Genomic DNA, 24,031 nt, shown 5'->3' on the forward strand with positions numbered 1-24,031 from the left:
AGAGCCCAGGGCCCGAGCGTCATGTCAGAGTGAAAGCGGCACTTCCCCGGGACGGCGACAACGAGAGCCCCGGCAAGCTGCCAGAGACAAGTCCGTCAGAAGTCACGCTGCTGCCTGGCTCGGTGCCCCTCAGCCCTGCACGTGGGCCTCAGGCCACCACAACCAGCGGCCAGGCCAGGACCCTCATGCGTGAAGTGGGGGGCAAACAACAGAAACAAACAAATGAGGAATCACAGTCCGTGCGTTCTCCCGCAACCTACTTTTCAAGCTCAGCATCCTTCCGTGTCAGGACGCACAGACCTCCTTCTTTCTTTCGAACAGCTGCCTTGTCTTCCTTTGCTCCCAGCCGCGCTGGGACCTGCTGGGTAATACGCAGGGACACTGGAACAGACGGTGAGCAACGCCCTCACTTTCCCAGGGCTTGGGAGCTTCCTTAAACAACACTGGGGCCGACATACCCCAGCACATCTGATTAACTGGGCTCCCTTCTGTCTTCCTCACTCCGAAGTTAGGTTGAAAGAGCAGCCCAGTGGACACCGAGAGACAAACACCATCACGAACCAAAGTGCCTGGCAGACTCACAGAGGGAGCAGTGGGCCCAGGTGCTAAGAAGCGATGCCAGGCCGGGCCCCAACCTAGCACACACGCCCCCGTCCATCCCCAGCCCTGAGAAGCCCACGAGCTCCTGGAAGCCCCTGAGGAGCTGGTCCTGGACGGTGGGAGGGAGTTGGGACAAGGGCCGCCAACAGTGCCGGGCAGTGAAGTCGTGCCCCTGCTCGATGTGACTCAGCCCCGGAGAGCCGCCGTCTTCCACAGGCCCCAACTTGGCAGGGTCTAGGAGACACTTCAGCGTATGTGAAAGGACACTTGGGGGTTCTCAGGAATGTCTGGAGGAAGGAGACCCCTCGAAGCACAGGGTCCCTGCTGGCCGGGAGACAGGGCAAGGCTGACTTTCAGCTGGTAAGGGCCACACTTGTGAAAACGCTGAACTACTTCCACACTCGGCACCTGACTGCTGCTCCGACCCCCCCTCTGCCACCCGGTCTCCCCCTTCCAGGAGGCCTGGGCCTCGCGCTGGGGTCCCCGTCTGGCTTGGTGGACTACTTTCCAGATCCAGCTTGGCCAGCTTTCATTCTGATGGGCCAATGCCTGTGCTGCCCTGGTGGGTAAACATCTGACCATCAGCTCTGGGGCCGGGACTCTGCGGTATAGGTTTGGGCTGTTACTGAAAAGGGATGCAGAGTTTTCAGCGACAGGCTACTGACCGCGAGGCCCACGTCTGCTTTCCTCCCAGTATTCCGCAGAGGGGATGTGAAGACAGCTGGACAGAACGGCCAGATTTCGGGCCATCAGGAAGTAATTCTGGATGAGAGAGAAAGGGAAGGCCAGAGCCAGAGCCTGAAATGATGCCACGGGTCTGACGGGACAGTAGCTGGGCCTTCCCCTTTCAGTGCCAGCCCAGGACGGTGGCCCCTTGGTATCCTCAGTGCTCACAGGGTCAAGGAGAGGGCGGGGGGCTTTCTCAACAATCTCACCTCCCAGGCCCTTGTAGGACATTGGGACTCACTGTACACAGCCTTAACTCTGTCCCTGGAGCCCGGCTACTGAACACACTCTCCAATTAGACACCCAGGAAGCAAAGAATTGATACCAGGGGGACTGATGCCCAAACGGAAGCACCAACTTCAATGTCAGGACCGTGGGCTGCTGTGCCCACTACTGGTCTCCACTACGTAACCGACAGTACAGACCTTGGAGACCTACTGCGAGGTGGATGCTGTCCCGGTGGATGAAATAACTGGTCCCCGAATAACCTGCTGTGGGCAGCGGCATCAAGAAGCCAACTGCCAGTTTGACTCCACAACAGGGGAAAGAACCAGGCCTCTGAACCACAAGCTGCAGACGCCCGGCCAGCACTCGGCAGTGGCCAGGCCATGCGGCTCTCCTCCCCTGGGCCGGCTTTCACTTGCCCCAGAGCAGGACAGGCTGCAGCAGCGGGCGACACGGTGCACAGGCCAGATTGCCTGGGCGAGCCTGCACAGGGCCACCTCCACCTGCCTCCTTCCGTGCCCCCCTGGCTCCCCGGGGAGAAGGAAGCCCAGAGGAGCTTCTCGCCACTGCGGTAGCCTCCTCCCACCACCTCGGGGAGATGGCCTCAGTGCACACGGCTTTTCTCTGAGGCACACAGACTGTCTCTTTAAATGTGCTCACCTTGAACCGCGAAGGGGAAAGTGCGCGGAAATGAATCTTCTTGCCCCAACTTTTTGCCACGGCTGATTTTAAAAAGAGCCTGGGACCGTTCTGTTCTGTTAACGCACCTGCAATCCACAGACGGGCCTTCTTCACTGCCACTGCTTTAGAGAACTTGGACTACGGTCATTTTACTAGGAATAGGACAGCTTCACACACACACAGAAGTGTGTGACACAGTAACAGCTAAACTCTCTCTAGCACTCGACGGTTTACACGGTTGTACGCACTCTATCGGCTCACCTGATTCTTACAAGGTGTGTAGAGCAGGTGGGTGTCGTCCTCATGTCTCTTTTACAGTTACAGAGATGAGGGTCTACGAGGTAAAGTTACTTTACCCAACATCACAGGGTTAATATGTAGTACTCTGACTTGAAGCAAATCTCTAAATTCTAATCCTTTCAATCTCAGTTAATTCTATGAATACATGGTGGTTTATAAACCCAGCATGAAAAGAAATAATAATAAAAAAATCAACCATAATCCCACCACCTCAAATCAACTTTATTTTTATTTCTGCGTGCCAATTTCATCACGTTTACATTTGAAAAGCTGGAAGACACGTGCACTGATCACGTGCACGTACAGTCTGTGCTCCTAACCTAGAACCCTCATGCCACACACGTGTCCCCACGTGTCTACGCAGCCTGCACAACTGTGAACGGCCAGCAGCGTGTTTCCATAGCTCTAGGTTTGGTCTCATTTGCAGTAGCTCAGCTGAAAACACGATCAATTCCAGGGTAGGGTTCGTCTACCCGCCCACCCCTTTTCAAGATTTTGGAGAAAAGTGTTTTTCCTGGAAGATATATTACTTTAATAAGTTCACGTGTTTTTTGCCTTTTTTCTCTTTTCCACTTGTTCCTCCCCCTCTTTACTTATGCATCCAATTGGACTACAAGTATGACCTCAGAAATGTCCATCCCTCACAGATGGGCTGAGATAACGACCCCACTGAGTAACCAGCACGACTGCTGGAAAGAGCAGCTGGCGGACTTTGTCCTGAGATCAGTGTCCCGGCCTAGGAAGCGCCCCCTGCCCCGCGTCCCAGCCCGGGTCTGCCAGTAGGCTCACAGCCTGGCTCTGCAGGCGTTGCTCAAGCCCAGCGAGGTCCCATCGGGGCTCTCCCACGGGCACAAAGGAGCAGACCTGGGATGCAGCCTCAGGGCTCTGGAGAACCCTGCGGTGGGCGTGGCCTTCTGCAGGTCCCAGCCCTGGTCCCAGCCACACCCACACCTCACTGCCTTTATTCGGGATGGGTTTACCAGTCTGTCTCGACACGAGGCGGAGAGCTCCTGGAAAGCAGGGGCTGTGTCCTCTTCGTGCCCCTGGCACCTAGCACCTAGCAGTGTGGAGTCAGCTTCCTTACCGCCCTCCAGTGAGAGGCTGGAGGCTGGTCCTCATAACGCGGCCCGAGGGATACCTTTTGCGACCCCACGAGGAGACAGGGCCTTGCCCCGCCCAGCCCCCCCCCCCCCCACCCCCCGGCTCAGCAGCTAGAATCATCCCTCTCTGAATCCTCACCCCCATCTCGTGCCTAGGAGCGTGCCTCGGTCAATCCCTGCTGAACAACGAATGATGCCAAGAGAAGGTGCCTGCCCAAGGCGCGGGCCCTGCAGAAGGGAAGAGGGAGGCCAGCACTCTGGAAAGTGGTGCTGACTAGCTAGGTTCCCGGCTCCCACCACAAAACCAGCTCAGTCTGCATTCTCTCTACTGAGAACACGGAGGGAGGGGCTCGGGGCACCTGGAGACCTGAATACGCCACGTTCCCCTCCCCTCCCGGCTTCGCCTTCCCACCCGAGACAGTCATGAGTCTTGGAGGCGAGTGGGGCAGCTGGGGTGTGGCAGGATGAGCTTGTGAGAACCTCCCACCGAAAAGGACCTGCAGGGGACCATGCAGGGCCTGGAGGCCAGCCCTGGGGACTCTGGTAGGGGTGTGGCCGAACCCCTGGTCCACCTGGCTGACACTGGCATCTTGTCAGTGAGCTCTGTCAGTCAAGGAGGGGCTGGAGAACGAGGCTGACGCTCTCTGCTCCCGAGTTGGGATTGCATTAGGGGACCTGGGACATGAAGACAGGCAGCTGCGGCCACCACTATGGCACCAGTCCCTGGGAGGAGGGAACACTTCCCTTTTGTCACGTATGGAACTGCAGCCATGCAGGGTCGGCTAACGACCAGAACTGAAGCCCAGTGAGAGGACACAGGAAAATAACAGAACACCTAAGGGAATCTAGGAGCCAGACGGACGAAACCTGACCCAAATGGCCACCTATAACATAAAGCTGCTGGGAGAGGCGGAGGACCAGCAGTGCACAGTTCGCGCACTTGGACTCAGGAAGAAACAACTGGGAAGAATGGACTTGCTTATGAAATTTACACATGTAGGGAGATAGGATGTCTTGATGGAAAAACCAGGTATCCTTTTTCAAGTAACAGTAAAAAATGTACGGTTCTAATTATCAGCATCAGGCTACAGAAGACAATCATTAACGACATGGAAAAGTAGGACAGAATTCCCAAACCAGTAAAAGAGGGGAAAACGGCATGAGTAGCTACTTGATAAAACCAACACAAGTAAAGAAGCGAAGAAGAGAAAACCAGTCATGATAAATAACAGAACGAGATGAAAGGAACAAAATCAACTCCATCAGCTGTTACACGAAATGTGAAAGGACTAGCTGGGATTGGCAACAAAACAAGACAAAACTCCTAAAACACAAGCAATAAAGACTGAAAATCGAGGGATGAATAAAGATACACTAGGCATATTCTGGGGAAAAAAACTACCAGTTTATATTAACAGTAGACAAGGTAGAGATGAGTCTAAAAAGCACTAAACTGAATAATGAGCAACATTTACAAAAAAGATGTAGCAGCAGTTTACAAGATGTAAACTTGTATGCTCCAAATAGACAGTAGCTGAGCGTATAAAGCCAAAACTATTAGAAATGAAAGGAGAAATTCATAAAAATAAGATTCTAGGGGGGAACTCTGATATTCTCCCTCCAAAACAGAGCAAAGCCAGTACATTCAAGCATTTGGCCAAAGAAAATCTTAAAAGAGTTTTCATTTCTCAGGTTAATTTACTTTTTATTAGATTTTTGATTTAGCTGCCAGAGAGGTGCCCATAACTTTCTCTTAAAGCATATCCTTAATATGCAGTCATTAAAAATGACATTGTACTTTGAGAAGGTAAACAAAATTGATAAACCATTAGCCAGACTCATCAAGAAAAAAAGGGAAAAGACTCAAATCAACAGAATTAGAAATGAAAAAGGAGAAGAAACAAATGACACTGCAGAAATACAAAGGATCATGAGAGACTACTACAAGCAACTATATGCCAATAAAATGGGCAACCTGGAAGAAATGGATAAATTCTTAGAAAAGCACAACCTTCCGAGACTGAACCAGGAAGAAATAGAAATCATAAACACACCAATCACAAGCACTGAAATTGAAAGTGTGATTAAAAATCTTCCAACAAACAAAAGCCCCGGACCAGATGGCTTCACAGGAGAATTCTAACAAACATTTACGGAAGAGCTAACACCTATCCTTCTCAAACTCTTCCAAAATATAGCAGAGGGAGGAACACTCCCGAACTCATTCTACAAGGCCACCACCACCCTGTGATACCAAAACCAGATACAGATGTCACAAAAAAGGAAAACTACAGGCCCATATCACTGATGAACATAGATGCAAAAATCCTCAACAAAATACTAGCAAACAGAATCCAACAGCACATTAAAAGGATCATATACCATGATCAAGTGCGGTTCATCCCAGGAATGCAAGGATTCTTCAATATATGCAAATCAATCAACGTGATACACCATACTAACAAATTGAAGGAAAAAAAGACAAGGTTGCCCATTGTCACCACTATTATTCAACATAGTTTTGGAAGTTTTAGCCACAGCAATCAGAGCAGAAAACGAAATAAAAGGAATCCAAATCAGAAAAGAAGTAAAACTGTCACTGTTTGCAGATGACATGATACTATACATAGAGAATCCTAAAGATGCTACCAGAAAGCTACTAGAGCTAATCAATGAATCTGGTAAAGTAGCAGGATACAAAATTAATGCACAGAAATCTCTTGCATTCCTATACACTACTGATGAAAAACCTGAAAGAGAAATTAAGGAAACACTCCCATTTACCACTGCAACAAAAAGAATAAAATACCTAGGAATAAACCTACCCAAGGGGCTTCCCTGGTGGCACAGTGGTTAAGAATCCACCTGCCAATGCAGGGGACACGGGTTCGAGCCCTGGTCCGGGAAGATGTCACATGCCGCAGAGCAACTAAGCCCATGCACCACAACTACTGAGCCTGTGCTCTAGAGCCCACATGCCACAACTACTGAAGCCTGCACACCTACAGCCCGTGCTCGGCAACAAGAGACACCACTGCAATGAGAAGCCCACATACCACAACGAAGAGTAGCCCCTACTCACGGCAGAGTAGCCGCTACTCACCGCAACTAGAGAAAGCCCGCGTGCAGCAACAAAGAACCAACGCAGCCAGAAATAAATAAATAAAAAAAATAAATTTATATATATATAAAAAAACTACCTAAGGAGACAAAAGACTTGTATGCAGAAACCTATAAGACACTGATGAAAGAAATTAAAGCCGATACAAACAGATGGAGAGATATACCATGTTCTTGGATTGGAAGAATCAACATTGTGAAAATGACTATACTACCCAAAGCAATCTACAGATGCAATGCAATCCCTATCAAACTACCAATGGCATTTTTCACAGAAGTAGAACAAAAAATTTCACAATTTGTATGGAAACACAAAAGACCCCGAACAGCCAAAGCAATCTTGAGAAAGAAAAAAGGAGCTGCAGCAATCAGGCTCCCCGACTTCAGACTATACTACAAAGCTACAGTAATCAAGACAGTACAGAACTGGCACAAAAACAGAAATATAGATCAATGGAACAGGATAGAAAAGCCCAGAGATAAGCCCATGCACATATGGTCACCTTATCTTTGATAAAGGAGGCAAGAGTATACAATGGAGAGAAGACAGCCTCTTCAATAAGTGGTGTTGGGAAAACTGGACAGCTACATGTAAAAGAATGAAATTAGAACACTCCCTAACACCATACACAAAAATAAACTCAAAATGGATTAAAGACCTAAATGTAAGACCAGACACTATAAAATTCCTAGAGGAAAATATAGGCAGAACACTCTATGACATAAGTCACAGCAAGATCCTTTTTGACCCACCTCCTAGAGAAAGGGAAATAAAAACAAAAATAAATAAATGGGACCTAATGAAACTTAATAGCTTTTGTGCAGCAAAGGAAACCATAAACAAGACGAAAAGACAACCCTCAGAATGGGAGAAAATATTTGCAAATGAAGCAACTGACAAACGATTAATCTCCAAAATATACAAGCAGCTCATGCAGCTCAATATCAAAAAAACAAACAACCCAATCCCAAAATGGGCTGAAGACCTAAATAGACATTTCTCCAAAGAAGATATACAGACTGCCAACAAACACATGAAAGGATGCTCAACATCACTAATCATTAGAGAAATGCAAATCAAAACTACAATGAGGTATCACCTCACACCAGTCAGAATGGCATCATCAAAAAATCTACAAACAATAAATGCTGGAAAGGGTGTGGAGAAAAGGGAACCCTCTTGCACTGTTGGTGGGAATGTAAATTGATACAGCCACTATGGAGAACAGTATGGAGGTTCCTTAAAAAGGTAAAAATAGAACTACCATACGACCCAGCAATCCCACTACTGGGCATATACCCTGAGAAAACCATAATTCAAAAAGCGACATGTACCACAATGTTCACTGCAGCACTATTTACAATAGCCAGGACATGGAACAACCCAAGTGTTCATCGACAGATGAACTCAGCCATAAAAGGAAATGAAATCGAGTTATTTGTAGTGAGGTGGATGGACCTAGAGTCTGTCATACAGAGTGAAGTAAGTCAGAAAGAGAAAAACAAATACCATATGCTAACACGTATATATGGAATCTAAGAAAAAAAAAAAGGTTCTAATGAACCTAGGGGCAGGATAGGAATAAAGATGCAGACGTAGAGAATGGACTTGAGGACATGGGGAGGGGGAAGGGTAAGCTGGGATGAAGTGAGAGAGTGGCATGGACATATATACACTACCAAATTGAAAACAGATAGCTAGTGGGAAGCAGCCGCATAGCACAGGGAGATCAGCTCCATGCTTTGTGACCGTCTAGAGTGGTGGGGTAAGGAGGGTGGGAGGGAGAGACAAGAGGGAGGGGATATGGGGATATATGTATACGTATAGCTGATTCATTTTCTTATACAGCAGAAACTAACACAACATTGTAAAGCAATGATACTCCAATAAAGTTGTTAAAAAATAAAAAATCAATAAATGAAAAAAAGTCTTAATTGTGCAGTATAAGTTCACAACATCTCAGATGTATTTGTACTCTTAAAAAGTATATATCTTTTTCAGAATTCTGCAATGTCAACTTCTCATAACCAATTCTTATTAAACTCTAAACTAGTAGTCCAGGTTTTCCAGGTTTTAATTCAGTTTTATTTATTTTCTTTGGTATGTATTAAACTTAAAAGACCACTTAAACATTCCCTGCAGTAATGTTCTAAGATGTTTTTGAGGGTAACTTAAACTTTTCCATAGTATTAAAAGTAGAAAATTGAAAATGTGTTACTGTGATAAGAGGTACTGTTAAACACCACAGAAGTGGTTTAATTGGTGTGTGCATTTCCACTTTAAAAGTGACTGTTATAAAAAAAATGACATTGTAGAAGAATATTTAATGACCTGGCAAATATAATGTGAGTGGAAAAGAAAAAGCAGGATGCAAACCATAATCGAGAGGCAATCATCACATGCGTTGGCTTCATAACTGTCCCGAACTTACACCTTTTTCTTCATGCAGTCCTGGATCCCCAGCTGACAGATCAGGATTCATCGGCAGATCGGAATTTCTGACCTGGCTTAACCCCAGGCAAGTTTCTATGACTGTACCCAACTCTCCTGGCTTTGGGACACCCCCCAGAGTGAGGAGAGAAGGCATCTCTGCATCCCATTCCTCAACATCCCGCCTCTCTGGGGGTTAAGGTTGAGGATCGCCTGCTTTACCTGCTGAGCAATGCATCTTTCGGAAAGTCACGTTTACTGGGCAGGTACCAGGCTGAGCGGCTTCATTATTTAGTTTCTCACTTAATTTTTACAAATATCCTAACACTACACGATACATACATGTTATGGATGAGTAAAAAGAATCAGAGAAGTTTAGTGACCTGCCTACATTTTCACAGCTGGTACATGAATTATGCAGCTGGATTAATCCAATCCAGGTCTTCTGACTCCAAAACCTATGACCTTTTCAAAATATCTCTCTCTCTCTATATTCATAACCGTACTTTGCTACTTTATCAGAGCTAAGTAAGCCTATCAAGAGTCAGGGAACGGGGCTTCCCTGGTGGTGCAGTGGTTGAGAGTCGGCCTGCCGGTGCAGGGGACACGGGTTCGTGTCCCGGTCCGGGAGGATCCCACATGCCGTGGAGCGGCTGGGCCCGTGAGCCATGGCCGCTGAGCCTGCGCGTCAGGAACCTGTGCTCCGCAACGGGAGAGGCCACAACAGCGAGAGGCCTGCGTACCGCAAAAAAAAAAGAGGGAATGGAAGGGAGGAGACAGCCAGCTCCTGGGCTGGAGATGAACCTAGAAAGGTCATTGGTGAGGGGAATCTGGGCGAGACCAAAATCGATCATCTTTTTACTATAGCACACCTCCTCTGAAAAAGTGTTTCTCTCCTTTCTACTGAATATTTTAAGTAGAAGCCCCATGTTATTCAAACAGAAGGGTCCTCCGGTCACTTAGGCCGGGCTGCAAGAGTCTCAGACAGATGGAGAGAGTTTAACCTGGGGATCTGCTGCACGAGCTCACCTTGGCCACAGTCGTTTCCAGAAAAGGGCGTTCAGGGTGTTAACTGATCAATGCTGAGCAGGGAAAGCTACAGGCCATCCGCCCCGGGTCCCATGGAGAGCCTCACTTTGTGAAGTTCCATGGGGAACAACAAGCCACCGGCCAGTGTTTTTGAGGCTATTGAGATTTTGCCAGAAGAGGAAGCTGGCTGAGCAGGGGGACTGGAGCTTCCTGTCCACACAGAGCCCACCTGCACCTGTGCCAAGGCCACTGCCACACCAGCGTGGGGAGCAGTCTGCGGAAGGAAACAGCTTTCTCTTTCCCGACAAGGGCAGGGAGGCAGCCCCTCCCCTCCCCTCCCCGAGGGGTCGGCAGGGCCTCCTGCCCCAGGGTTACCAGCCGGGCCTCGCACGTGTGGAGGACCCACAGGCACCTGTCCCCAGGCTGTGCTGGCTCCACAGCCCTGGAGGGCCGGCAGGTGGAGACAGAGGCCCTCTTCTCTCCCGTTATGACGTCAGTCAGGTCAGGGCGAGATGGCCTTTTTGCTCTCAGGTATTCTACAGTTTTATTCTCTGAAATAAGAGATAACCCTGGTGTGACTCCACTGTGTGACAGGAGCTGAGGAGACACAGCTCTTCCCCAGAACAGAGAACAGACCAGCCCAAAGGCACACAGCTCTCAGCACCACCGCCACCCAGGAAGGAGGCCTGAAACCCAGCCTCCGAGGAGGCTTCTGAATCCTGGCTGCCCTCTGGCTGGCATCCCGGGGGTGGCTTCAGAACATGCTGATGCTCGGTCACACCTCAGACACTATGGTTCACTTGGTCTGGGGTGTGGCCTTCAGGTCACACTTGGCACACAGTTGTGGTGAAAGACACAACACAAACTTTCCATTTAAACCACTTTAAGCATCCAGTCCAGTGGCATTAGTGACAGTCATATGCTGCAACAACCATCAGTACCATCTAGTCCCAGGACCTTGTCATCACCTGGAAAGGAGACGTCGGACCATCAGCAAGCCACCCCCCATTCTCCCTCCCCCAGCCCCTGGCAAGCACGAATCTGCTTCATGTCTCTCTGGGTTTCCCTGTCTTGGGTTATTTCCTAGAAATGGGACCATACAGCATGTGGCTTTGTGGCAGGCTTCTCTCACTTGGTACAATGTTTTCAAGGCTTAGCTAGGTTACAGCATGATCCGTACTTCACTGATTTTAAGGCTGAATTCCACTGCATGGATATATCATACTTTGTCTATCCATTCTTCAGCTGAAGGACATTTGGGCTGTTTGTACCTTTGGTTATTGTGAATAGTGCTGCTATGAACATTTGTGTACAAGTTTTTGGAGTGGAATTGCTGGGGGATGAGGTAATTCTATGTTTAACTTACTTAGAAACCGCCGAACTGTTTCCACACATGTCAGAATTTTTTAAACCTCCCCAGGCGAGTCTAACACCCAGCCAAGCGTAAGTACCCAGTTGGTTAAGATCCAACTATCAATTTTTATACAAGATAAGTGACAAAATAAAGATGCAACGAGCAAAATTCAGACATAAGTACTTAGTCCTTCAGCAAATGGATTACAAGGAAAAACAGAGTGAGGTGGAAAAAAAAAAAAAGGTGGGAAAAAAAAGAGTGAGGTGGGAAAAAAAAGATATGGGCTAAACCACAGATTAAAAGAAATTTAAGAGACATACCATCCAGAATCTTATTTGGATCCCAAGCCAAACACACAGACACACAAAGTTAAAAAAATTATATTTGTGAGATAATTTGAAAATTTAAACACTGTATATTTGATGATATTGAGAAATTATTATTAATTTGTTCATTATAAAAATGGTATTGTAGTTACGTTTTAAAAAAGAATCTATCTTGGGCTTCCCTGGTGGCGCAGTGGTTGAGAGTCCGCCTGCAGATGCAGGGGACGCGGGTTCGTGCCCCGGTCCGGGAAGATCCCACATGCCGCGGAGCGGCTGGGCCCGTGAGCCATGGCCGCTGAGCCTGCGTGTCCGGAGCCTGTGCTCCGCAACGGGAGAGGCCACAGCAGTGAGAGGCCGGCGTACCGCAGGAAAAAAAAAAAAAAAAGAATCTATCTTTTCAAATAGGTACTAAAATAGTTTCATAAAAAATATAAATTTTGGGCTTCCCTGGTGGCATAGTGGTTGAGAGTCCGCCTGCCGATGATGGGGACATGGGTTCGTGCCCCGGTCCGGGAAGATCCCACATGCCGCGGAGCGGCTGGGCCCGTGAGCCATGGCCGCTGAGCCTGCGTGTCCGGAGCCTGTGTTCCGCAACGGGGGAGGCCACAACAGTGAGAGGCCCGCGTACAGCAAAAAAAAAAAAAGAAAAAAAAATATAAAATTTCTCAGATAATGTGGGTGGGCATGGGTGGGCATATAGATAGAATGCCATTGGCCGTGAGTATGTAATCACAAAAGGAGGATGGGTTCATTATACTGTTCTCTCGACTTTTCTATTTGTTCATATTTTTCCATAATAAAAAGTTAAGCAATAAATTGGTATAGGTATCATGAAAATCAGTATGGAGGTTCGAAGAAATTAAAAACAGAACTATCATATGATCTGGCATTCCCATTTCTGGGTATATATACCCAAAGGAAATGAAACCAGTATCTTGAAGAGATCTCTGCACCCGCATGTTCAATGCAGCATTACTCTTGATAGCCAAGATACAGAAACAACTTACGTGTCTGTCAACAGACGAATGGATAAAGAAAACGTTATGTATATATACATGCACGCATGTGCACGCAAACAGAGACACACACACACAGAGGAATATTATTCACCCGTAAAAAGAAGCAAATCCCTCCACTTGTGAAAACATGAATGAACCTGTAGGACATCGGGGTAAGTGAAATGAGACAGACACAAAAGACAAATATTGCATGATCTCACGTGTATGTAGAAATGAAAAGAAAACAAGTCAAACTCGCAGTAATGAAGAGTACTAGAATGAATGGTGTTTACCAGATGGGGGAGGGGAGGTGGATCTTTCTCAAAGGGTACAAACTTTATCAGATAAGAAAGTTCTGGAGACCCAGGGGTCCCCATCTAACGGTGACTACAGTTCATATCCATGTACTGTATACGTGAAATTTGCTAAGAAAGTAAATCTCAAGTATTCTCACCACACATAAAAAAGGTGACCGTAAGGGGATAGAAGTTTTAATCAGCTCCACTGTGATAATCATTCCACAGTGTTGTGTGTCACACACTTAAATATACACAGTTTTTATTGCAAATCATACCTCAATAAAGCTAGAGGGGAAAAAAGTTAAAAAACAAACAAGAAGTCCAGCCATTGCAAACTAACATTGACGGAAGACGGAAGCAAACGTTTATTTGTTTAAGAAACCTCATCTCTGCTCACTCCCCTCCACTGCTGGCTAACTGCCCTCCCTGGGACTGTGACCTCATGAGTGCACATTCCTGCCAGATGTGCTTTCATGGTAATGGAATTAGCTCCCTAGGCGGGGATGCCAAGGGCCTTAAAATCACTTTCCCTGGATGATGGACATTTTAATATTCCGCACTTAATGTCCTATTATTCTAATTAAAACTACTTACTTTTTTGTTGACCCACTCTCCAAAAAGACAGAATTCCTGCTTTTTTCTAGATAGCTCCAGTCACAAAGCAGAGGCAGAGTTGATAGGCTCTTCCTCGCAAGTTACCTGGGAACCACCAATGAAGTTATATTCATCAGAATATAGTTTGAGGCGGGATATGGCGCATGTCTCCCGCAGTTCTGCAAATCCCCATTTCTGGTCTGCTTCTCCTTCCAGCGTCAACCTGCACAAGAGGCTCTGAGCTCACATGAGCTGCAGAAAAAGTCACGCCTTCTGTCCAGTATCTGACCTCTCCCAACCGTGTTACATATAGCTGATGTACTGCAAACTCATTTCTGCCCTTGGTCAAAATGTATTGGGCATTGTAGGGCTCTACAACTCACAAAGATAAAAACGATTGTGCTGTCTTCCAGGAGCTGAAAAAGGGTTCCAGGCTAACGGTAGAGAAGGGGCTCTGAGAGGCTATTATCAAATTAAGTTTTATGATGACCAAAGAAAAAATTTCTGCCAAAGTTTTATATACAGAAAAATGATACTAAGTAGTTTCCCTTAAAGAATTTTGAATAAGTAGCCAATAAGGACAATGAGTGTTCTTATGAGTGATTTCCAGAGTATTTCACAAAAAACCTTACATATTATGACTTTTGAGCATTACATAAGGAACCCTAATACATCCCCTGCTCAAAACCCAAGAAAACACAAAGATGCAACAGAAAACAAACCTGGTGACAGAAATGACTTTGGACTTAAGACTGGGGGTAAGAAAGAGAAAAAAGTAAAAGAAAGTGAAGGGTTAGGGTTAATAGAAAGGAAAAGTTCTTTCGGATTTTAAGTAGAAGCAAGTGCTAGAGATCTTTAAGAAAAGTTAAAAGGTAAAAATGAGCTTAATCCTTTAGACAGAGAAGTTTTGCTCTCCACAAACACGTTAATACTTTAAAGCCTTAAAAATAAATAGTCTTTCTTAAAATCAGAGGACTTCTAAGTGGTTGCTGTAGATAAATATAATCCCCACAGAAGTGTAATATTAATGTTCACTGAACACCTACTAAGTTCCAGGCACTTATGCTGGGCACTTTATACACAGAACTGAATGTCACCCTTGTTAACACTCCTAGGAAACAGCTATTAAAGTCTCTGTTGCAGGGGCGAGAAGACAGAGGTCTGGAGAGGGCGGGCAGCCTGTTCTAAATGACAGGAGCTGCTGAGTTGAGAGCTGTGACTCGTCCAGGCTCCTAGCCCAAGGCCCGTGGAGAAACAGTAAAAGTTCAAACCATCTCATGAGCGCGACTCTATCAACATGGCTAATGCATCACAACTAGAACTCTGATCAACAATACACTTCAAAGTTAGGCAAGAGAATATCAAGCTCAATTCACAACACAGGCCACACTGTACTTACAGGAACTGCAGCTGGGGTTAAGCGGATGAGGGGTATTGTGTAAAAGTAAATGTTTGGTTTTATTATAAAACAGAACCTCTTTACTGGTTTTTGACACTTTTGATGTCACTGTGTTTAATATTATGCAAGATTTAAAAAAAAAATAAAGTTTAACTAAACTTTGACAAATTTTTTTTTTTTGCAGTACGCGGGCCTCTCACTGTCGTGGCCTCTCCTGTTGCGGAGCACCGGCTCCGGACGCGCAGGCTCAGCGGCCATGGCTCACGGGCCCAGCCACTCCGCGGCATGTGGGATCCTCCTGGGCGGGGGCACGAACCTGCGTCCCTGGCATCGGCAGGCGGACTCTCAAGCACTGTGCCACCAGAGAAGCCCAAGTCTGACAAAATTTTAAAAATTTGTGGAAGAAGGGGAATTTATAAGCACATAATGAGTACATCCAAACTCACAGGGCTTTCGCCTTGAAGGAGACCCATATGCAGGTTTAGTCAAACTAAGCATTTTACTTAGGGCAGAAGTGTTCCAGGCTGTTACAGGTATTTATGGGTTTGTGGCTGACGCCCTTTTCTGGAGCTTGGATTTAGGCTTAGGAATGGCACCTGGTGCTTCAACTGGCTTTGCACCTGTAAGCATGTGAGGCCTGGCATTTCCTTGCTGGTCATTTCTTAGGTTCTTACTCAATAAGAGCCTGTTAAAAAAATCTAACAAGTGTACTTAAAAATAGTTAAAATGGTAAACTTTATTATGTGTATCTTACCAGAGTTCTATTTTGAACTTTGTTTTTTTTTTTTTTTTTTTTTTGGGTTCGTGGGGGTTTCACTGTTGCGGCCTCTCCCGCTGCAGAACACAGCCTCCAGACGCGCAGGCTCAGTGGCCATGGCTCAAGGGCCCAGCCGCTCCGTGGCATGTGGGATCTTCCTGGACCGGGGCACGAACCCGTGTCCCCTGCATTGGCAGGCGGACTCTCAACCACTGCGCCACCAGGGAAGCCTGAACTTTCAGTTTTTTAATCTAGAGTTTTCATGACTGAAAAATCTATACTTTTTTTTTGTTTAATCAATTAATTTATTTTTGGCTGCGTTGGGTCCTCGTTTGCTGCGCGCGGGCTTTCTCTAGTTGCAGAGAGAGGGGGCTACTCTTCGTTGCGGTGCGCAGGCTTCTCATCGCGGTGGCTTCTCTTGTTACAGAGCACGGGCTCTAGAGTGCAGGCTCAGTAGTTGTGGCACACGGGCTCAGTAGTTGTGGCTCACGGGCTCTAGAGCGCAGGCTCAGTAGTTGTGGCACGCAGGCCTAGCTGTTCCGCGGCATGTGGGATCTTCCCGGACCAGGGCTCGAACCCGTGTCCCCTGCATTGGCAGGTGGACTCTTAACCACTGCGCCACCAGGGAAGCCCCCAAATCTATACTTTATAAAAAGTAACTGAACATTTGTCACATTTGTGGAATTGAAAAGAAGATGGCACTGTCTAGGGCACAGGCCCTTCATGGGAAGGGTGGAGATGGGGATGTGGGTGGTGCTGTGACCCCGGGTTCACACAGCTCCGTATTTTCTATGAAAAGGATGATTCTCACTTCTGTTCTACCTACCACCCCACTCTCCTTTCTGCAGGTTATGTTAAAGTGAAAGACAACCTGCTTTTTAGTTTTTCCCTCTAACTTTGAAACATGATTTTTTTCATCCATGACCTAACCTTTCTTTAAGGAGATAATGTCAGTAGACAGCATCTTTTTGGGGCCTACAGCCTTGCCCAGATGTGAAGAGCCCAGTATGCTTTAGCGACTCTGCCTCTTAATTTCAGTTTTTGGAACACCGTTGCCTAACAAGAGCACTGTCACCTGCAGTCGTAGCCCCTGAGCCTGCCCGCATCACGCTGCGGCATCCCCAGGCCCGTCGGCACCGCTGTGTCCCTGCCCCACACCCCGAGTCACGAAGTGGCTGCATTCCGGGTATCCTCCATCCAGCCCTTTGTGAAACTTCAAGGAGCTGAGATGCTATATGCATTGTCTCAGAGCAGGTGCAACCTCAGTCATGCCACTGCAGGTCCCGAACGGCTCACGGATGATGCTGAAGACTCACCTGAGAAGGGCAAGTGACATCTGTTAGTGCTTCAAGACGCAGGGCTGCTCTGAAGATCTTCAGTCTGGTGCTTGGGTTGGTGCACCTCGGTCATTCAGGATACAACAGCTGTTTTGAACTGATGTCAAAAAGCTACCCAGTAATTTTCAGCCATGTCTTATGCAGGTGATGAACCGTCTCCTCTGGGGTAAGGTTTCTCCACCGGGAATCACGTGAGCTCTTGCAGACTTACGAGCAGGTTTCACCGGTGAAATTCCTATTTCTCTGATGAAATGTGTTGGGGACTGTGACAGACAGTGAGAGGCAGGTAGCCATGACAACAGGACCCTGTTATTCTGAGGACGACTGAGCACTGAGTCCTCGGCCCGGAGATGCAGGCTGGCTTCGGGCCTCCTGGATATGCACAGACATCCGGCTAAAAGCCCAGTGAAAAAACGGGCTTTATTATCTGTCTGCCCTGTTCTCTCTGTCCCGACAGGACTCTAAAGGCGCCGCTGTCCTCTTCTGCCGTCCTCAGACACACAAGGCATTTTGGTTTTGTGGAGGCAGATGTCACCCTCGGGAAACTCGAGTGCAAGAGGATACGAAGAGGCCCGGGAGAACTAAAAACAGAGCAAGATTTAACAGCGTAATAAGACGTTCCACCAGCAGATGGCAACAGAGGACTTTGTGAGCTATTCTGGCAGCCGGTCTGAAACGCGGGAAGGGAGCTTTTAGCGGCTATTGTATAAGTGATTTATGTGTTTTGATTCTGCTCAATGTTATACATGCATTACTGAATAAAACATTCACAGTGCATTTTCCACCAGCAGCTGAGCTCCAGTTCCCAAGGCTCTGAGTCCTAATTCCCAAGGCTCCAAAGAGCCCCTGACATCAAATTGCTTTCCTCCCAGAAAAGCCGTTTCATACCCCAGAAAAATAAATGCTTAGAGGGGGGGTGAGAGAGGTCTGGGGTGACCGCCCCACCGGGACGGCCGACTTCTGTCAGCTTTCCTGGGTGCAACCCGTCCAGGGCCCCCTGTGCTCCCACCGGGTGCCTGCATCTCCTCCATCCCTGGCCGCCTGCTGGGCGGGGCGCGGGGGGGGGGGCAGCATCGGCTCAGGCCGGGAGGAGCGGCTTATTCGTAAGGAATATGTCAAGAACATAAGAAAGAAGAAACCCTCCCACAGGGTATTAAGTGATGGGGTTTCCCTCCCGCTTTCCCAGAGACCCCGCACCCCCGAGGGCTGCCGGGCCGTTTGGGGCCGAGCGGCTGCCCTCCCTGCTCTCGTGGTTTCTCGGCCCAGGCTGCCCGCTGCCTCCCGAGGCCCCCGGGGCCGAGGCGCCGTGGGGGGCGTTGCCGGACGGGCCGCAAGAGGAGGGCGCGAGCCGCGGAGCTGCCGGCACTGCCGAGGGGTGGCCGGGCCTGGCGGGGCGGCCCGGGCCGGAAGCGCCCCATCGTGGAGGGCGTGCGGCGGGGCGGAGGGCGGAGCCGAGGGACGGGCCGAGCCCGGCGGGCAGCACCGCCTGCCGTGTCAGGCGCGAGGCTGGGCCGCCCTGCGGCCTTGCCCGCCGCCCGGCATGCCAGCCGCCGCGCCAGGCAAGCCCTTCTCGCCCCTCCTCAGGCTGCCTCCTCTCTGCCTAACGCGCTCAGTTCCCCACAGCTTAGGTGTGCGGCGCCAGGGCGAAGAGTCAGCCTGCCCGCGACCCCCGAGATGAGACGGTGAGGGCTTGGGTGACGCAAAGCCGCGCGACCCTTGTCGCTGCGGGGGGAGACGCACACGGGACGTGGCTGCCACGGAGCGGAAGAGTAACGCTTCACCCCTCATTCCTCGCGCACGCTGATGTGACACGGCATCAACGTCAGGAAGGCCCGCAGTGTGTCTGTAACAGACGCGTGCTCCCAGGCCCTCGGCACCGGTGCTGCGGTCCTACTGACTGCCCGCCCCGCATCGCTAGCCCCGACTTCTCCCCCGGACCCCCCGAGCAGCACGGTGGCTCCTTCCGTGACCTCCAGGCTCCTCCGTTCCTGCCCGTCCCTGCCGCCTTTCCCGCACCCTCCACGAGCTCGCGGCCTGGACACGATGCCTCCACCAGCAGCGCTCCACATCCGATGAAGCTTTTCAATACTGCAGCCCCTCGGCACACACACGCCATGCTGTCCCTTGACTGCTTACATTCTCTAATACGCTCTCTGCGCATGCGGTGCTCATCACCCACGTTCACACCTGCTTCCCGGTGAGACAGCAAGCTGCTGGGGCACCGAGCGTGCCTCGTCACCCGCCTGCCGCCGGCCCGTAAGCCCGAAGCATCCTTCCCTGCAAGGCCCCACTGAACAGTGTGTCCGGGAAGGACCTGAACCGTGTACATTTACAAAGTACCTTTATAATGTACTTCCAACTGTAAAATAAAGTGTGAGTTTTGGATTTTTTTCAGAGCTTAAGTTTCTTTTTTTAATCATCTAGAACAGCTCCTTTAACAAAATTTTATTTTTTGACATGCTTGGTACAACAAAACTGTACTTTAAACTTGAAATTTTGTATTAATTATTACACTTTTTAGGCTGGCAGGATGACACCATAAGATAGACAATCAGGTGAGTAATACTTAGCCAATTTAGCTTTCTGTTGGATGTACAGTCCCGACTGCTCAGCAACAACTCAGTGAAACTTCATTAATATGCGTGATATTTTCAGGTTTTCAAAAATATAAGAGAAACAGGTACTCATGGGGTGATGTTAAGCAATATTATAAGCATATATAAAACGAGGATAACAAAACGAGGACCTAAAGGGAACCATGCTCACAAAAAAGCACTCGACCGTAAGCTTTCCTGCGAGAGGCCCTGCAGCCCAAGACTCTCATAAAGAGCATCTTACGGCCACCAGCTCATTAGTTCTCAGAGGTTCTGAGGACACAGGTAGCAGGGATGCTGTGTGGTTCATTATTTCAGACACTGAAATGGAGGTGAGGGAAACATCAGATGCTTAACCGAGGCCACACAGCGTGTCACAACAGCTCTCTTACATGCCGGGTTTCAAAGTCACAGCTCAAATCACTGGTGGATCCTTATGGCTTTTCTGGACATCCTCCAAGTGTTCTTGGTGGGGGCAGGGAGGAAAGAACCAGAAACTGCACAGTAACCCTCACCTGCCCGATTTACCTAATCTCTTTGGCTGTTGAATATTCTAGGATTAGAAGATGATGCACTAAAGTCGGTGGGAAAAGTAATCTAAAAATCTTGGCATGTCTTACGGGAAACAAAACAGCCCCGAAGTCTTCCATTGCTGTGATCAGGATATCAAAGGGCTTCTTGTATCTTAAAATACGTCTGGGTGAGTGGTCAGAGCTTCAGATGAGCTCCCCCCTGAGCTATGAGTGGAATAGTGAAACTATGAGATAATCGCAAATTTGAAGCCAATGTTCCCCTAAAGTTAAATATGAATATTTGTAAATGTAAATATCAGATAAATCATACATGTGCATGTACATACGTACGTACACAAACACACATACACACATGGTGTATGAGCCATTTCAAGGATATGCCATCTTACTAGCTCATCACAGTACTAAGTTGGTCACTCCAGTAAGTGATCTCCTACGAGTAAAACATCACTTAAAAATATGTCAGCAACTCTAGGATGAGTACAAAAAAGCCATCCAGCCTTCACGCACAGAAGCCTCCCTGAGACCTTGCTGACTTTCAGACACTCTTCTCTCAGATGGAGTAGGACAGGGCACTGAGAGGCAGCTCTGTGCTGTGGCCTGTCTGTCCCAACGTGAGTCTGGACAATCCCAGCACATCAGCAAAAGAATCCAAGCACGCACGCTTTGCGGGTGATGCGCACGCTGTGCGGGTGATGTCAGTGGGGGTGGACGTGCCACCACTCCATTCTCCACGTTACTCTCCAAGGCGCTAATGGCAAACGATACAGAGGAATCAACCTCATCTGCCCTCCTTGCAGTTCTTTCTTTGAGCCTGATTTTCCCTGATGACAGCACTTTTTCCTCCTCTCTGTTTAACCAAGTCTGGGGACCAGCTTTGCCATTTCCTAGTCAGTTGCTGCGTCACCTTGTCTCAGCTGGCTCCTGGGTGAGGTGGAGATAACGATGCTGCCCGCCTCATAGGCCTGTGAGTGCAGAGGGATGTGAGACCCGAGCACAGTGCCTGGCCGCAGCCGGCACTTAGTAACGGTTAGCCAGAAGCAGGGGGATCCCTGCTCTGCGGCCTCTCCTTTGGCCACATGGCCAACAGCGTGGGAGACGCCAAATGCACGCGCGCTCTGTAAACTGGAGAGGACCAGACCCTCACTGGTCCACCTTGACTCCCACACCTCCGGGCTCCCCTCCTCCTTCAGGATCAGGCTCTGACGGCTTCCCGAGTCCCGGGACTTCAGCTGAAGGAATCACGTGCATCTCAGGTTCACCAAAGTCCGCGTCCTCGTTGTGTCTCTCAGGATTGCTCCTGATCTTGGTTTGGTTTCCCAGTGACAGGACCCCTGTGAGCAGCCACAGCCATCTCTGCATATCCCCTCCCCTCATTTTGATCTTACATTTGAGCCCCTATCAGCTCCTTCCTGCATTCTTGCTCCCCAGCCAGACCAGAGGGCTCCCCTCCCATCCCCGTCCACAGGGGTGCCCTACAGACATGGCTCGAGGTGACCTCTGCTCACTTAACCTCCTACCCGAATCTGGAGCGGCTTCAAAATGCCTTTTCAATAACTCAGCCTGGCCCACCCACCTTTCTAGCCTGGCTCCTTGCTGGAAACATCCTCCCCAGGTCACACGTGCCAATTCCACCCATTTTAAGTCCTTGAGCCAATGACTCCTCTACCAGAAAGTGCCTGTCTTGCCCCCAACAGCATACACGATCTCCTGTTATCAGTTCTAGCATTTTATCAGGAGGCAGCATGATTTCATAGGAAAAGCACGGGCTTCGAAAACACAACACACTGCTTCTAAATCCCAGCACAATATTCTAGCTGCACGACCGCTGATCCCTTATTTATAAAATGGGATAATAACACCTAGCTCACAGGATTATCATGATAATTAAAATAAAATGTACATAATGTACAAAGTGGAGTCCCTAAGGCACACAGAGAGGCTAACTAAATGTAAGTTTAGTTTTGTCCTTCTCAACTGCTATTTTTCACTTTTACTTCCTTTTACTTGCGTGGCTGTTTCCCCTCCTTGGCTGGATGGGGGCCCAGGAGGGCAGGGCCTTTGGGTGACTCACTGCCGGAGTCACCACAGCAGCTAGCACAGCCCTTTGGACACAGAGGGTGATACACACGTGCTGAATGAATGAATGAAAGTAGGATGGCAATATTCTTGCTAACATGAATCACTGGAATCACTGAGTATGAGAACTGGAAAGGACCTTAGAAATAAACCACCAACTCAACTTCATTTTATAGATGAGGCCACCATAAGCCAGAGAAGGCAAGTGACTTGCCTGAGGTTGGCACACAAGTCAACACGCACACACTCAGCTCCGAGCTCCATCACCCACCATGCTGTTCCCTGATCAACGCGACAAGGCTGGGAGGTATGTGATGCCCAAAGTATTTCTTAGGAGAATGTTACCACCCATATAACTTATGCCACTCGGGGAAATATCCATAGGAAATAAACAACTTGTAATCTAGCAACACATCTGTAGTAAGTATCTCAGTGCCTGGCATGACAGACTAGATTAAACAAGGGACCAGAGCTGGCTTTTAATAATCTTTCATCCTTCTAATCTAAACAAAGTACATCTCACTGTGTCTTCTTTGGTAGAAAGAAATACAGAAAGATACAAAAGGAAGGTCCTGATAATTCCAAAAGAGAAAACAGAGAGCTTGCCCCTTAGAAGTACAACATCCCAGATAAAAATACTTAATTGCAGCAATTAAGCCTGAGAACAACCTATACAGGGACACACAGAATGCTCTGATTCTAAATTACTGGCTCTCCTTTAAATTCAGCACAGAAAATTACCTGATATATGTTATCATAAATGATGGGCTACAATTTTTGCCTAAGTCATAGAATAACCTGTGAAAAAAATCCCGTAAATTAGATACTCTAAGTCTTTGAGCCACTAATTTTAATCAATATCAGTCTGGAAGTTTTCAATGGCTTTCTGCTGAACTTCCCCACCCCCATCAAGTAATTATCAGAAATACTCATCTCACTGCATACATTCAATCTTATAAGTTCATAAAATATTAGCCTATTAACATAAAAAATGCAACTGAGCGGAATTAGACGGCAGAGGGAATTTCCTGTAACACCTGCAAACTGGGTCTATGTAAGGAAGAGTTTTAATATATTCTGACACCCCACTCCCAGTCCCCAAGCCCTGGCCTGGATGGGAAAGGAGTTACAAAGTGGGTGACATAGTAGAGACAGTGGAGTGGAGGACCTAAGGTCATGCAGCATGTACATGAAACACTGGGAAACAAAACTCCGGTACCTCATTCTACAGATTTAAAAATCTGATTCACAAATTCACAGTAACTAAACCCAACTACATACTAAGTGCCGGTGGAGGGGCATCACAATTCAAGTCCCTTCACCCCAGGTCTGGGAATTTTTACAAACCATGTCACTCTAAGAGGATGGTTGGCTGAATGGATGGTTGGAAGGAAGAAGAGGGATACAGAAACCCTCTTCTGTTCAAAATCACGGAGCCCCCTGCACGGCCTATTGCTAGACTAATGGCTCAACAATACTAGAGAAACACAGGACAGGCTTTCAGACTCCATCTTCACTACGGTAATAATTCTCAGCTACCATAACCACA

General features: G+C 48.1%; 1 protein-coding gene across 1 annotated transcript in view; it reads right to left on the reverse strand.

Annotated features, from left to right (window-relative positions):
- LYRM4 (LYR motif containing 4) overlaps positions 1-24,031 on the reverse strand; it is a 115,083-nt gene that overhangs the window by 7,748 nt on the left and 83,304 nt on the right. The gene's annotated exons all lie outside the window — the stretch shown is intronic.

Source organism: Monodon monoceros, unplaced genomic scaffold (genome assembly GCF_005190385.1).
Source record: "Monodon monoceros isolate NGI ecotype Baffin Bay Population unplaced genomic scaffold, NGI_Narwhal_1 Super_Scaffold_3, whole genome shotgun sequence".
In the NCBI taxonomy this organism is placed as follows: Eukaryota; Metazoa; Chordata; class Mammalia; order Artiodactyla; family Monodontidae; genus Monodon; species Monodon monoceros.